Source organism: Notamacropus eugenii, chromosome 1, assembly GCF_028372415.1.
Source record: "Notamacropus eugenii isolate mMacEug1 chromosome 1, mMacEug1.pri_v2, whole genome shotgun sequence".
Classification (NCBI taxonomy): Eukaryota; Metazoa; Chordata; class Mammalia; order Diprotodontia; family Macropodidae; genus Notamacropus; species Notamacropus eugenii.
The window spans coordinates 208,687,814-208,703,913 of NC_092872.1; the positions used below are offsets into that span (position 1 = coordinate 208,687,814).

Below are 16,100 nucleotides of genomic sequence, written 5' to 3' on the forward strand. Positions count from 1 at the left end.
ATCAGCTTGGTTTCTTATTTAAAGTGTAAGGGAATATCTTCCAGTCAACCTCAGGCCCCCTAATTTCTGTGGGGTGAGACTCACATGCTCAGAGAAAGACTTAAATGAACTGATGCATACTGAAGTGAACAGACGCAGGAGAACATTGTACACAGCAACATTAATATTGTTCAATAAAGAATTGTGAATGTCTTAGCTATTCTCAGCAATACAATGATCCAAGATAATCCCAAAAGACTCATGATGAATCATACCATCCACCTCCAGAGAAAGAACTGATATTGATTGAATACAGACTGAAGCATGCTATTTTTCACTTTCTTTTATTTTTTTCTTTTGAGTCTTCTTGTACAAAATTACTAATATGGGAATAGTTCATATAACTGCACATGTATAAACTATATCTGATTACTTGCCATCTCAGTGAGGGGGAAAAGGAGAGAGGAATGGAATTTGAAACTCAAAACCTTAAATAAAAGTGTTGAAAATTGAAAAAGAAAGAAATAATACTTTCTGCACTCTAAAATCTTTTAGGTTTTTATCTCTAGGAAAGTAGGTAGAATACAAACTAAGGCCTTTCTGAGGCAAACGAATTTGACCTCCAATTCTATCTCTTGCCATCTTGTTAGTCAAATAGATATGGTATGGGTAGATTAGTATAATCTAATTATTTGAGCTTTCACATATTAGAAATACTACTTTTCACCTGAATCTCTGCTATATCATTGAGCCCTAATTACATGGCCTTAACTTAAAGGAATACTTAGTTACTTTATACAGTCTTTTACTCTTTTTGCTTATGTAATGTGTATGCTCTGGCTCTTTCTCCCAGAGAAAGCTACATTTCACCCCTACATTGATGATATACCAGATACCACTTGCATACAAAGTTCCAGGATCACCTGAGGAGTTTGGGAGTTCTCTCTTCTCTACCGCCTTTAGCTCAAGAGTCTGCTTGGTGTGTTCCTCCCCTACTAGGTGGCAGTGGTTAGTGAACTAGTTTCATTTAACCACCTAAAATCAATTAGCTTTTACAAAGAGACATTTAAAGATATAACAAGAACAAATATTTTCTGCAATCCCTCAAGTCATACTTTTCCCTATACCACCTTGGTCTCTTGAGAAAGAAAATTCACCTTAGCTCAGTTATAACACTGGACCCACAAAGTTCATTTTCCCTTTTTAAAAAATCTCTTTGGGATACAGACCTAGTAGTGGTATTGCTGGATCAAAGGGTATGCATGATTTTGTAGCCCTTTGGGTATAGTTCCAAATTGCTCTCCAGAATGGTTGGGTCAGTTATCAATTAGTATCTCAATCTTCCATATCCCCTCCAACATTTATCATTCTCCTTTTCTATCATATTAGCCAGTCTGATACGTATGAGGTGGTACCTCAGAATTGTTTTAATTTGTATTTCTCTAATCGACAGTAATTTAGAACATTTTTATATGATTATAGATAGCTTTGATTTCTTAGTCTGAAAACTGCCTATTCATATCCTTTGACCATTTATCAATTGGGGAAGGCCTTGTATGCTTATAAAATTGACTCGGTTTTCTATATATTTGAGAAATGAGGCTTTTATCAGAGATGAATTGTAAAAATTGTTTCCCAGCTTTCTGTACAACAACACTTTGAGGTAAATTGTGTATCATTACTTCCATTTTACAGCAGATGAAACTGAAATTTGAAGAGGTTAGGTGTCTAACCTAACACAGAGTAAGTAACTGAGCTGGTCTCTAACCCACATCTTGCTAACACTACTTCTCTAAATTTAAGCCCTTATCACCTCACAATCGTTGTGAAGAATCTCCTAATTAGTTTACTTGACTGTTTTTCCCCTACTCTGATCCATCCTACTGCCAGACTACTCAGTAAAAGCATTTAGCATGTTGCCATCCTACTTATTCGAGGGTTTCTCAGTCTGGGTACCCTACCTGCTAGAGAGTTTGTTGGGATGGCAGAGTAAATCCAGGATCAGAATTGCCAGAGTGGTATTCGGCTAGGAGTGTTTATCTCTGGTTCTCTACAACAACCAGCTCATCACTTCTGATTGTATATTTCCTGGATGATATACCAGATACCACTTGCACACAACCCATCAGTGGAGTCTTGGAGCCTGTTTATACTCACTATTCCTCTCTCCATTGTAACTTTTATTCTTTGGAGTTTGTGGTATTTTGCAGCCACATGGAAACATTAAGAGAAAAGCACAGTTGAAAAAAAGGTGGTGTTTTGTGTCAGCTAGTAGCTTGCAATTGTTGAAAGCACCATACAATTTCCCCAGTGAAATTCAGTTCACTCTTTTCCTCATATCCAGTTCTGGGGCCTGCTCATTATCCATTTATAGTACAGGCCCAAGAAACACAGACTGGTAGACTAACTCAATGAGCTGCTCACCCAATCCTTCTGAAAATGCACTGTCCCTGATCAACAGAATTCCCCATTCCATTCGATGAAGTGATAGAATACCAGACTTTGAGTGTCACCCTTTGCAGGACATAGGGGTGGGCAATATAGTTGTGCTATATGCCTTTCAAACTTTTGACTGTCCATATTTTCCATTCATAAAGGAGTGGGGCAAAAAGCCCTTTCAGTCTTCCAGCGGCTATATTTGCATATGAAAAGGCCTGGAATATAGCTGGGCAAATGGCATGGCCTTGCCACAGGTCAAGCATTGCCTTTTCGTTTTATCTCTGTGTACTTAATTACATGAGCCAATCAGAGAGACCAAGAGTTTACAAATCAGGAACTAAGCCTGCTTGAGTCAGTCATGAAGACAGCAAGTTGTTTGAGAGTGCAGCAAGAAGTAGAGAGGAATTTCTCTCTCCTCCCTCCTCCTCAATCAGCAATGGTATTTGGAGCAAAAGCACATGGTCATAGGAATTTGTACATACCATGAGAGAGGAATTGAAAGGTATTACTTCCTGGACCATAGTTTTCTGGGTAGAGAGGATTAAAGAAAGAAAGGTTGGTACCTGGAGCAGTGATCCTAGTTGCTTAGGAGATGGAGCTTCAGAGCCAAGACTTATGTGGGCAAGAGAGATGGCATTCTGCTAGTTCTAGATGAGGGTTTTTCATTTTTTACCTAACCTAAAATTTCAGCTTAGCCAGAAACCAGAGTGGCAAAGTTAGGATCACCACAAGGTGTCCAGTGTGGTAATACAACCAATATCAGAGAAGCCTCCCTAGAATCCTAGGGAGAAGTGTGTGTGTATGTGTGCGTATGTGTGTGTGTGTGTGTGTGTGTGTGTGTGTGTGTGTGTGTGTGTGTGTGTGTGTGTGTGTGTGTGTGTGTGTGTGTGTGTGTGAAGAACAGCTGTACTGTATTCGTTTCAATCTGAGAGATGGACTATGCTTTGGAAAGTAGAGTCCAGTGAGTTCTTATTGACTGTTCAAAATTAGTGTGGGAATGTGGTATTGGGCATCAGTCCATACTCAGATATTGCCAGCAGTAGTATCTAACCCTAAATGTAAGCAGATTTCTTAAAATGAGAGGAGAAATACTCCTGGAGGATTAGGCCACAATGAATAGGAGGACTACCATTGTACTTGAAACCCTGGGCCTTATGCCTGCAAGCTTGGACTTGTGCCTGTATAGAGCCATTGTGGATACAGGTATGGATCTTTGTACTGGTAGCAGATATTCAAACGAGAACTTTGAAGGCCAAAATGGAGAAAGATGAACAGCATTTGTACATACGTCAGTAAGCCCCAAGAGATAGGTGAGTGCTATTTCAATGGAATAAGAGATAGTCCTTGTTGCCTTCAGCCTATTGAAAATGAGGTAAATTCAGAGCCCCAAATCTGTAGAAGGCAATTGTTCAACAACATGCCTGACCTATACAAAGTGCAAATGTGCCCACTTAAATTCTGAAGGGGGCACATCTTGGCATCTGTGTTACCTGCCCCTTATAAATCTGACCCCCTGACATCTCACCACAAGGATCAGGAGACTTGATTGCTTAGGGTTACTCTGTTCAATACCACTGATACAGTGGTTTGAGTGATAAATATTTTTCATTCATTTGACTTTTCTTCTGTGGATGTCTAGGTCATTCCTTTTTGAGTGGTGGGAGATGTTGTTAAGAAGACCCTGTAATACTCTGGGGCTTGATGCAATCAGCACAGCATCATGATATGCAAACAGGAACACCTGAAAGACCTCTCCTTCTATTGGAAATTCCTCTTCTATTTAGACATTAAACAAGCTATCTTTCGTCACAGTGGTGAACACCCCCTTCAAGTGGTTTGCAAGGCTCAGAGAATGACCACATTTAAGGTTAAAGCATACAGATGAGGCTCATATCAGAGCACTTATAAAGCAACAATACCACTTAACAACCCTCCTAATGACCTATATACATCAATCTCTTAGTATATTGCCCTAAGTTGTCCTTCCATGACTGTGGTCCCTTCCATTGCTCCTTGGATGTAGCCATCCAAGCAGTGCGGTGTCACTCACTTCCTCTGAAGCTCAGACCTCTTCTTTTTGTTGCTCTGTCTTCAGCTCACTTCTCCAGTAATTTTTCTCTTCTCCCAGAAGATGGCATCAGTTATTCCCTTTCCCAACAGTGAATCAGTTGACCATCAGAGTGTCACAGCCCTGTTACTGTAATCATGTTACATACAACTCCAAACACAAATCCATGTTATGCCAAGAAAGTGCCTAAAGTGTCCATATTCTTTGGTTCAGATCTATTCCATCAGGCATCTATTCCAAGGAACTTAAAGCTATGGATACCATTTTCACTGAAATATTTATAGCATGATTTTTGGTAGTATCAGTGAACTCAAAATGAAGTAGATGCCCATCAATAAGAGAAAAAGCTAAACAAAATGTGGCACATGAATGTAAAGGAATATTACTTCTCTGTAAGAAATGATGAATATGGAGAATACAGGGAGGCATGGGAAGACATAAACTGGGATAATAAAAATATATATGCAATTATTGAAATAATGTAAATGGGAAAGAAGGGCAACAAAAAAGAAACTGAATTCAGGATAATTATAATGATCAAGCTTGGCTCAAAAGACAAGATGAAAAAAATGTACCTCCCTGACTTTTTTTGCAGAGATGGGGAACCACAGGTGTGAAATATTACACATACAATATGATTTGATAGATGGTATTGGGTAGGCTTGATGATATACGTCTTTTCTTCTTTTCATTGTTTGTTACAAGGTATGGTTCTCTGGGGAGGAAGGGAGAAGGATATATTGAATGTCATACAAAAACAAAATATATAAACAAACATTTTAAAAATGAATTTAAGACGAAAGAGAACAAAACCCCCCCAACATATTTCTGAAACCTCCTCTTGTACTCTGGTTCCCACAGACTCTGGCCTCACATAAAAGTTCTTCCAGAGGTTCGGAACTCTTTTCCCCTCACACCTGCTACCAAATCTGTTTCCCCAAGCTCAGGGTGAATTTAATAGTATGATGTCCTCTCCTACCAATCTTAACATCTCCCAAGGAACCAGAGAGTGAAGAGAGCACATAAATCACTCTCCATATTATCTCTCAGTTCCCCATGATTTCCACTGGAACAGCACGGCAAGATTATTTAGATCACTTATGAATACATCCTGAGGCAACAAGATCACTGGACACCCCAGGGAGAAAAATATTTGTAGTTCCTCATATGTAGAGGGATCTACCTTGTTAGGGGGTAAAAGGCTTTAAAACTGCATTTTTTGGATTTTTTTAATAATAAACAAAAAGAACAAAAAAGCAAGATCTACCATTCTTCAGTAACTCACTCCTCATAGTGCATAAAAAAAAAAACTTCCTACTCCTGGCTTATCATCCTTATTAGCTGCGTAACCTTGGATAAGTCATTGTTTGCCTCAGTTTTCTCAACTGCAAAATGGAGAGAATAAAAGTACCTACCTTGAAGGATTATTGCGAAAATCAAATGAAATAACATTTATAAAAATACCTGGCACACAGTAGGCACTATAAAAATGTTCGTTATTATTATCATTTTATGACTACTACCAATATAGCTTTATTCTCTTTCACATTGCATATTTTTTCTACTCCAACTTTTGTACCTCTCTACTTTGTTTCTTTTCTGCTTCTTGTAAATAGTTCCCAGTAACTATTTAACCAAATAATCATTACTAATAACTTTTTCTCCCCTATTTAAAAAAAAAGAGGGGGGAACCCTGCTTACTGTCTTTCTCCCACCTAGAAAATAAAACAAAAATCTGTCCCACTGTTTTCTCTGACTTTCACTGAAGTTGCCATTGCCTTCATCTTTGTTGGAGGTGGAGGGGGAAGACCCTACTTTTTAAACCTCTGAGAATGTAATGGTCAATGTAAAGGGACAACATGCTTCCTCTCTCTTCCCTACAAGCAAAATACAGCAAAAAAACAAAACCAAAAACTCTAGTTCCTTAAGGAGAATTTTTAAAAATTTTCAAACCTTTTAAAAAACTTTCTCCCCCAAATCATAGGCCATATAGGCAATTAAGAAAATAGACAGTTTACTTTCTCCCTTTAAAAAAAAAATCTTTATTTAGAATTTATAACTTCATCTCACGTTTTCTCTCTGAATAAATCTGAGGGGAAGCTTGATAAAATGCAAAGTGTACTGAACCTCAAGTCAGAAGACCTAGATTGAAGTTTCTGCTGTCACTTAACTTTCTGTGAGCCTCACTTTCCTCACCTGCAAAATGAATTTACTTCGCATAATTATTAAAAGGCTGAAATGCTGAATGTATTCTGCCAGGGGCAGATCTAGTCAGAAGAAGGGGTTAAAATTCAGGCAGTCATCAGCTATAACAGTTTTGGCTTCAAGAAGTTCCAGCATCAAGGGTTGTGTTGTTCTGGACAACTGGGTGATTTTTTCACAAAATAACCAGTATTTGGGGGACAAAGAAAGGAGGCCTGGTTAAGATAAAGGAGGAGAGACTGGCAGTGCAGATACATCAGGATCCAAGGAATAAAATATGCAAGTATATTCTAAGATCTGGCAAAAGTTCAAGAAATGCAACAGAAACAAAGTAAAGAATCTGAACAAGACTGAATTCGTACATGAGAATGTTTCCACTTGGCCTCATTCATCTCTGTTACTGTACCAATGTCCTTTTGAACCTGAGCACTTTGAGTTTACCTCTACCACTGTTTGGTCTTCCATTTGGCTGACCTTGAGTGGTGGACAGTTCCTTGCAACTGCATGCATTTCCCACATGGGAAACAACTGAGTTTTTGCTAATGTGGACAATATGGAAAACTGTTTATAACTGTAAAGTGCAATATGAACATGAGCTATAAATAAGGAGTAATTTATAAGTCCATTTAAGTAGATATTTACTGAGTGCCTATTATATAGACCTGAAAATCAAACTCAATTCTATATTTAATATGCAGGGAGAATTCTTGCTTATATTTTTCATTGGAAACATTAGCTTCTTTGGTATTCTATTATTTTAAAAAATGCATCTGCCAATATGCATTTTAAAGAACGATTTCATAAGTTCTCATGAAATATAAGGCTTTTATGGTACAGTGGAAAGAATGCTAGATTCCATTCCTCCCAAGTCCCAGCTCCAATACAATGAAAAATCACCCTGAAATTCAGTTTCCAAATATGCAAAAGGGAGATAATAATACTTGCACTTTTACCTCACAGATTTATTTGAGGAAAGGGCTTTGTACACTGACAAATGCTATGTAAAGGTGAGCAACTAATTGCCACATATCTATCAGAATTATTTATGTAGTTGGATGAAACAATAGCTCTTTCTTAAGATAATCTTATGAGTTAGAACAGTTTCATAAGAATGTTCAAGAAATCTTCCAGTCAATTAAGGCATTATACAATCTTAATGGAAATTAATGAATAGTTTAATAGGAGTTTTGTTCCTATTTTCATCAGTTTCTACTAATCACCATGCTATCACCAGAGCACTGCTTTCTAAACACTCTCTTGGGGAACTACAAATATTTCTAAATCATGACCCTTCCTTTTCAGCCTTATTCCATCCTGCTGCCTTGATAACTCCTGTAGCTTAGTGGAATTTTTGGAAATAACTAATGCATCTTTTTCCTCTCCTTAGCTATTATTACTTTAGGATGAATTCTCACTGTATCTGGTTGCTGAAGTGAATCTTTTATTAGGTAGTGCCAACCAGACAAGATGGAACTGAGCTTGAAATCATTTTACCACTATAAAACAGACCAATAGAACAGAAAGTGGAATAGCTAAAAATGTATCTTTACAAAATATGAATGTAAATATGTCATGCTATAGAGATATAAATTAGTTACCATGGCTACAGGCCAGATTTGCCGGATTTGTCTCCTGGCTTTGACATTCTCCTACAGTGACCCTAGCATGTGACATAGGTGGTATTTTAGCCCTTATGTGAAATATGAGTAAGACAACACTCATGCAGTTTTCTCTTTTAAAAAATCTTTATTTGGAATTCACAGTTTTGCCTTACTTCCCTCCCCACTCTGAGTATGTCAGTTAATTGCCAACTCAACTTGTATTAATGAAGGATCTCCATACACTTATATAAGTCACTTTAGAATCATGCAGTTTTAGAGTTGGAAGATCACCCTTCCTACTTATTCATTTTATATAAGCCAACTGAAGATTGAAGAAGGCCAAGGTCATGCCTAGCTAGTTGTAAAACTGAGCCTCTTGCATCTTAATTTCCAATGTAATGTCCAAATTACTTTTCAGCCAGGTGTTTTCAAAAAATTTGCCTATAAAATGCCTGTATCTGAATTGGTACTCTTCCACCAGAATCCCACACATAGTGATCTCATCACATCCTATGGTTTCAATGATAATTTCTATAAAGGTGGCTTTCAGATCTACTTGTCCAATCCTCACCTCTCTCCTGATCTCCAGTCTCAAATCTCCAACTGCTTATTAGACATTTCAAACTGGATGGCCCATACATATCTTAAATTCAATCTATCCAAAACTGAACTCATTTTTTCTCCCCAAGCTCACCTCTTTTTCTAAGCTCCCTATTACTGTCAAGGGTACTCCATCCTCAAACTCACCTTTTTCTCTTTGAATAAATCAGACAGAAGGTATGATCCAGCAGACCATCTTCATAGGCTTGCAATCTAAGTTATATTTTCTAGTCCTCACTTTCTTTTATCCCCTGTTTCCAATCAATGGTCAAGTTCTAACATTTTTACCTTCCTAACATCTCTTGCATATGTCCCTTTTCTTCTCTGATACTGCCATCTTATACAGGCCCTTATCATCTCATGCCTGAGCTATAGCAATAGCCTGCTGGTTGATCATCATTCCTCAAGTCTCTCACCATTTCAATCCATCTTTGACTCAGATGTCAAATTGATTTTCTTAAAGTACAGGTCTGACCATGTCACTCCCCTTTTCTATAAATTCCAGTGGCTTCTCATTACCTCCAGAATCAAATATGTAAAGCCCTTTATAACTCAGCCCCTTCCTACCTTTCCAGACTTCTTATACCTCACCATGTTCTCTTCAATCTAGTGACACTAGTCTCCATTTTCACTGGTTGTCCTCCATGCCTGCAGTGTTCAGCCTCCTCTTCACCTCCTGGCTTCCCTTACTTCCTTCTAGTCTCACTTGAAGTTTCTCCTCTGCAGGAAGCCTTTCCATGTCCTTCTTAGACTACTACCTTTCCTCTGAGGCTATCCTCAACTTATTCTACCTCTATCTTGTCTGTCTGTAGTCATTTGCATATTGTCTTGCCATCAGATTGTGAGCTTCTTGAGAGCAGTGCCCATTTCTTTGTATCCCCTAGTCTCTTCAGCACATATCAGGTGCTTAATAAACACTAGATAACTGAGACTCCCACCCTGAGCCCCAGGATGCCATTGGTCCTACGTTATTAGTATATTTATTCATTTACTGATTCATTCAATTAACAATTATTTTGAATGCCTGCTCTAAAGAAATTATTCCAGCTATACTGGTTCATCTGGCTCAGCCATGATAAGGTCTGCTAGTGACCAAAAAGGACCATGGCTAAGTAGGGTACATAGTGCTGATCGAGCCTTCTCTTGTTTACAGAATGGAAAGATGTATAGTGGGGGCACATACATTCCAACACAAATGGAGGTTAATACAATACAACAAGATGACATAAGGAACCAGACATACGGCTAGAAAGAGGTCAGCTGGTTGTGTTAGAGGCAGAAGTAGGTGCAAAAATCAGAAATTCACAAACAGATAGGCAAGAGGCAAGGTCTAGGTTTCAAGCTGTTAGGTTATCCTCTCTTACCCTATTCCATTCCCCAGCTTCACATCCTCATCAAAGAGTTGAATTAGACATTGAATGTAGATTGCATGCGTACATGAGTTTTAAAACTCTTTCAAAAGCTAGCTCTCTGACTTGCTCAAACTCCCATTAGTTGGAGAGTTTCCCAGGCTGATCCTGCTTTTGTTAACCTCCATAATTCCATAATCCACATGACAGCAAACTCATTCGAGCCCCTGTCAGCTGGAGAGCTTCACTGCTTCATTAATCTCCATCTATGGATTTATGGACACTAAGTGACAGAAAGAAAGAGAACCAGCTCTCCAGTGCAATCTAAAATTAAACATTTTCTTACTTGGTGGCTAATGGGCCATATTCTGGAGCTGTTTCAGTAGTTATTAGGACTCACTTTCTCTGAACTTTGATCCTACTTAGTCTGGGGTCATTTCTTTATACTTACTAGGTGTAAAGCACTGTATCAGATCCCAAAGTTAAATTAACATAATAGTCTAGATTAAATCTGACTAGCAGAGTACAATGGAACCATTACTTCCTGTGACAAAACAACAAAGATTTACCAGTCACCTAATATATGCCTGGTTCTATATACTAGGGGTACAAAGACAAAAGTGAAAGATCCTGTTCTCGAGGGTCTTACATTCTATCAGGGAAGAGAACATGCATGTTTATGTGTGTGTATATACAGAAAAAATACACAACAATATAAAATAGTTTAGGAATGGAAAACACTAGCAGTTGGGATGGGGGAGGGGAAGAGGAGGGGAAGAAAAGATCCAGAAAGGCTTCTAATCCTGTCCTGTCTTCTCCAGCACATAAAATGAAACACAAACTCTAGTATCAAATGTAATGTGTTGAATGTAGTCTCTGAGCTGAGTTTTGAAGGATGTAAGGGATTCTGTGAGGCTGAGGTGAGGAGGGAGTACAAAACCCACATGAAGGAAAGTTAGTACTAGGGCTCAGAGACAGGAAATGGAGTACTGTGTGTGAAGTAAAGCAAGAAGGCTTGTTTGATTAAGGCCTTTTTGACCAAACCATAGAGTTAAAGGAAGGGCAGGAATAATAGAAGCTAGAAAGGTAGATTACAGTCAGGTAGCGAAGGGCATTAAAAGACAAGAGTTTATATTCGATCCAAAAGTTTCTCTGCTAGAGAAGACAAGAGGAAAAAGGTGCAAGGATGCATATAGAGGTGATGGCCTTGAAGAGAAGGGCTACTGAAGTATCAGACAGGACTAGAGGAGAAAGCAAGATTATGTTAAAGGATTTAGATGAAGAGAAAAAGCTCATGGGATAAATGATCTATTTTTTTTTTCAGTTAATTATAAAGTGATGTCTGCTCAGCTAAGGAAATAGAATTAGGGGAACATGTGGAAGCTTTGATAAGAGAAGAGAAAGTTTAGAACAACCTCTGTCCTGAGTGAGACACATAATCAATTAGTGAGGGGCAAAAGGATGCTTTTCTGAAGTCAGGGCTCAGGTGAAGTTAGATAATATACATTTGGAGGAGGCCCAGTCAGTTTAGTTGCTGACTTCCTCCAGTTTCATTTAGCTGCATATGAGGGGAAGCAGAAAAGTCAGATAGTGATTAAGACAAAATGTTTTATTAATGTATCCTGAGAGTGTTAGATGTTTCAGCAACTGAATTCTGTTTACTTATATTAAACTTACAGTCAACTAAAATCCCCTAGTCCTTCCAGAGACAAGGGCTTCAATGAGTTTCAGGGATATCTACTTGCTTCCTGCATTAGGAACTCTAATTCAACTTGATCTACAAATCCTATTTATATTTGTATGTCTTTTTATTTATGGTGGGCTTTGTCTCCCAATTAGCTTGCTTAGTTGCTTTTGATATATAATTAATAATTTCTGCCAAAGCCCTAATACAAACTGCCAGGAAACAATTACTTGTTTAGGGAAGTTCTTAAATAATAATCTACTTCCAGCCACTTCTCATCTCTTTCTACCCACACTCATTTCATCTTTAGCTCAGGGTTTGGCATATGGTAGGTGCTTAATAAATGTTAATTGATTGACTGAATATTAATAATGTCATAATTCATATAGTGCTCTAAGGTTTGCAAAGCACTATACAAACAGTACGTCATTTTATCCTCATAACAACCCTTCAAGATATATTATTATCCCCATTCTACAGATGAGGGAACTGAGAAAGATAGAAGTTAAGTGACTTTCCTACAGTTACACAGCTAGTGTCTGAGGCCAGATTTGAACTCATATCTTTCTGTTTTATTCACTGTGGCACCTAACTACCTATTAAGTTAACAGATACCTCCTATCATGCCACTACCTCCTATCCTGCCACTACTTGGTTTCAATATCTTATACCTCCAATGGTATCTGAAGGAGGCTTTATTACAGGGGACTCTACCAACGATACACTAAACACCACATTTTCCATGCCCCAAAGGGGCAGGGGAACTCAACAGTCTGTCCTTCTCTGTTTGATTCCTATTATTTGAAGGTATCTTGATTGTTTTCTTTTCTTCCATTGACTACTATGCATAAATTCATTAGATCATAATGGGCTGTCCCCCAAATCCTGCTATGTTACTTCACTGAGGTATGGAGATGATCCATTCTTGAAGGGTATATCAGTATAGCTCAAGCTTATACAGTAGGTCATCTCAAGCTCCAAAGATCCTGAATATAGTCTGTGACAGATTTTATACTCTTTCCAAGTATGGAGAGTTTTAATATGAAAAACTAATCCTAGGTGAGGGCAGCTAGGTGTCACAGTGAAAAGAGTGCTGGGCCTCGAATAAGGAAGACATGAGTTCAAATCTCACTTCAGACACTTACTAGCTGTGTTACTCTGGGTAATTCATTTCACCCTATTAGCCTCAGTTTCCTCATCTGTAAAATGAGGTGGAGAAGGAAATGGCAAACTACTCCAATACTTTTTCCCAAAAAACCCAAATGAGGCCATGAAGAGTGCAACAAAACTGAAAACAACTGAGCAACAAAACACCCTAGGTGATATATTTTTTCACTGTGCCTCTTATTCTCTAAATTCTCCCTCACACTTACAGACTTCATCCTTATGCTACCATCATACAGAAGCTTTGTTTACAAGATTCACTACATCCAGTTCCTTCTTACAGTTATCTGTCAGCCTTTGGGTCACTTTTTCTCCTTTTTCAGGTTTAGTACCTGGCTCAGTCTTTCTCTCTGTTCCAACTCTCATATCCAGAGGACATCATTCTACATTTCTCAGTGTCAAACTTCTGGCCACCTTGTTCATTAACCTCCTCAACCCAACCCTCTTCTTCCTTAACCTGTTAAGGGCATTTCCATCCTCCCCAGAGGCCAGTTCTGGAACTCATCTTTGAAGTTCTCTCCTTGAACCCCAACATCCCATATCCATTCACTTGCCAAATTTTGTTCATCCTCTACAACAGCTCTTCCATCTGTTTCCTTGTGTCTCCACTGACATAGCTGTTGCCCTATCAGGTCTCCATCCCTACTTGTCTACTTGTCTAGACTAGTTAGATAATAATATAGTTAGCATTTGTTAGCAGGAATGGCTAACATTTAGTTTATGAAGTGCTATGACTTTAAAGTTTACAAAGTGCTTTATATACCTCATCTCATTTGATCTTCCCTGGAGTTTTCTCCTCTATCCAATTTCCCTCTTATACAAAAATAATTTTCCTCATTGACCAGCTTCTTTATCATTCTCTTCCTCAAAAATCTTGCATTTCCTAGGGCCTCCAAGATAACATTAATGCCCAGCATTTATATTGTGCTTTAAGGTTAAAAAGAATATTCCATGGATTATCTCATTTGATCTAAGATAAAACCTCTATGAGATCTGACTACAACTTGCCTTTCCAGTCTGATTTCATGTTCTTTCTTCCTTATGCAGTGTATATTTTCCAGCTAAACTGGATTACAGTTTACTTTGTTAAAATTGCCTTGCCATCTCCTGCATCTACAACTCTGCATAAATTATTCCTGGAATGCACTCCCTCTACTTGTCTCTTTTAGAGACTTTCAGAATCTAAGTTCTCTCAGGGCTCAGCTCAGATCCCACTTCTTTTCTGTGAAGCCTTTCCTAATTAATCAATCAATAATATTTATTAAGCAGCTACTATATGCCAGGAACTAGGCTAAAACACTTTGTAAACGTTATCTCATTTGATCCCCCATAACAACCCTGGTGTTATTATTATTCCCATCTTACAGATGAGGATACCGAGGCAAACAGGTTAAGTGACTTGCCCAAGGTTACACAGCTAGTTAAGTGTCTGAGATTGGTTTTGAACTTAACGTTTATAAATCCATTAATATATGTCATCACATATGATTCTGTCAAAAACAATGTGATAACTGGAACTGGAGGGTGTTACTATTTCATTTATAGTTGAAGAAACTGAGAGAGGTTAAATGACTCCCTGAGTTATAAACCTAGCCAAAGCCAGATTTGGAATTCAAACCAGGTCTCTAATGACACTGTGGATAGAATGTGAGGTCTGGAGTCAGGACCTGAGTTCAAATGTGGCCTCATCCACTTACTAGCTGGGTGACCATAGGGAAAGTCACTTAACCCTGTTTGCCTCAGTTTCCTTATCTGCAAAATGAGCTGGGGAAGGAAATGGCAAACTACTCTAGTAGCTCTGCCAAGAAAACCCCAAGCAGGGTCATAAAGAGTCAGGACATAACTGAACTTGCTTGACTGGAAGTTCTCTGGAAGAACTTATATTAACATTTTATATATATATATATATATATATATATATATATATATATATATATATATATATATGTATATATACATATATATGTAATGTTATGTATATAAATATATATAATGTTAATGTTTTTCATATTACACAGGGCTGGTTGAAAGCAGGATTTTTTTTTCCTTTGTGCCTTGCACATAGTAGATACTTAAAAAATGATGGATTTAATTTTCATCTTTTAGGCCTCATATTCCACCTGTTGAATGAGTGGATTAGTTGAATTCTAAAGTCCTTTTTAACTCTACAATCTGAATTCAGGTCACAGAAGTGACTAAGGATTCGATTACAAGTTAAGTTTCTTGGGGCAAGGGATTGCCTTTGGCCTTTTTTGGTATCCCTAGTTAAGCACAATGCCTTGGTACATAGTTGGCACTTAATATTTATCAACTGATTGAAGTGCTGACACTCGTACAGCAGCAGAAATACAACCGAAAACTGATTTAATTATCTCCTGGACATCACGACGCTGCCAATGGCGTTTCTCACCGCACAGCGCAGGCAAGACCTCCGAGGTCCTCAGCCTATCGACCAGAAATCCCACGTAGGCTTGGAAGGTGCCGCAATAAGGACTCGATTCCAGCTCCGCCGCCTACTTGTGAGGTCTTGGAGGCCAGTTCACCTGTCCGGCCAGGTTTTGTCCGTCAACAAGCACTCATCGAGCACCTGGCCAGGTCTCTACGCTCCAGTTTCTGGGGCACAAAGGCGGGGCCGGCTCCCGACGAGCTCGCGGGCTGAGGGGCGTGGCCTAGTTGAGCTCTAAAGTCATTTTCCAAGCAGTAAATTGATGACCAGAATCTAGAAGTTATTATCTCCTAAAAGGAAAGTAGCTCTAAACTTTGGGGCAAGTATTTCCCCTTTGCTAAGTGACGTTTCTCTCCTCGGCCCGTCAAAGAGCTTACTTTCGCCACAAATAGGCGGAGGAGGAAAGAACTCCCTCCACGCCCTCCAACTACTTCCTTAACCCTGCCCACGCGGCTATTTTTATACCCGAGCGGAGGCGCGTGCTGACGCAGCCGTGGCGCGCTGACGTCACCGCGCACCGACGGCAGCTCCTGCGCACCCTCGCACACTCGCCGGTGGCGGCGTGCTG

At 38.8% G+C, this 16,100-nt stretch overlaps 1 long non-coding RNA gene across 1 annotated transcript; it reads right to left on the reverse strand.

The window, feature by feature from the left end:
* Positions 1–307: 307 nt before the first annotated feature.
* Positions 308–16,077, reverse strand: LOC140514820 (uncharacterized). The gene is made up of 2 exons (XR_011970741.1): positions 15,497–16,077; positions 308–5,201 (listed from the first exon to the last, which is right to left on the reverse strand). It is a non-coding gene; the product is annotated as an uncharacterized lncRNA (long non-coding RNA).
* Between the last annotated feature and the right edge of the window lie 23 nt (positions 16,078–16,100).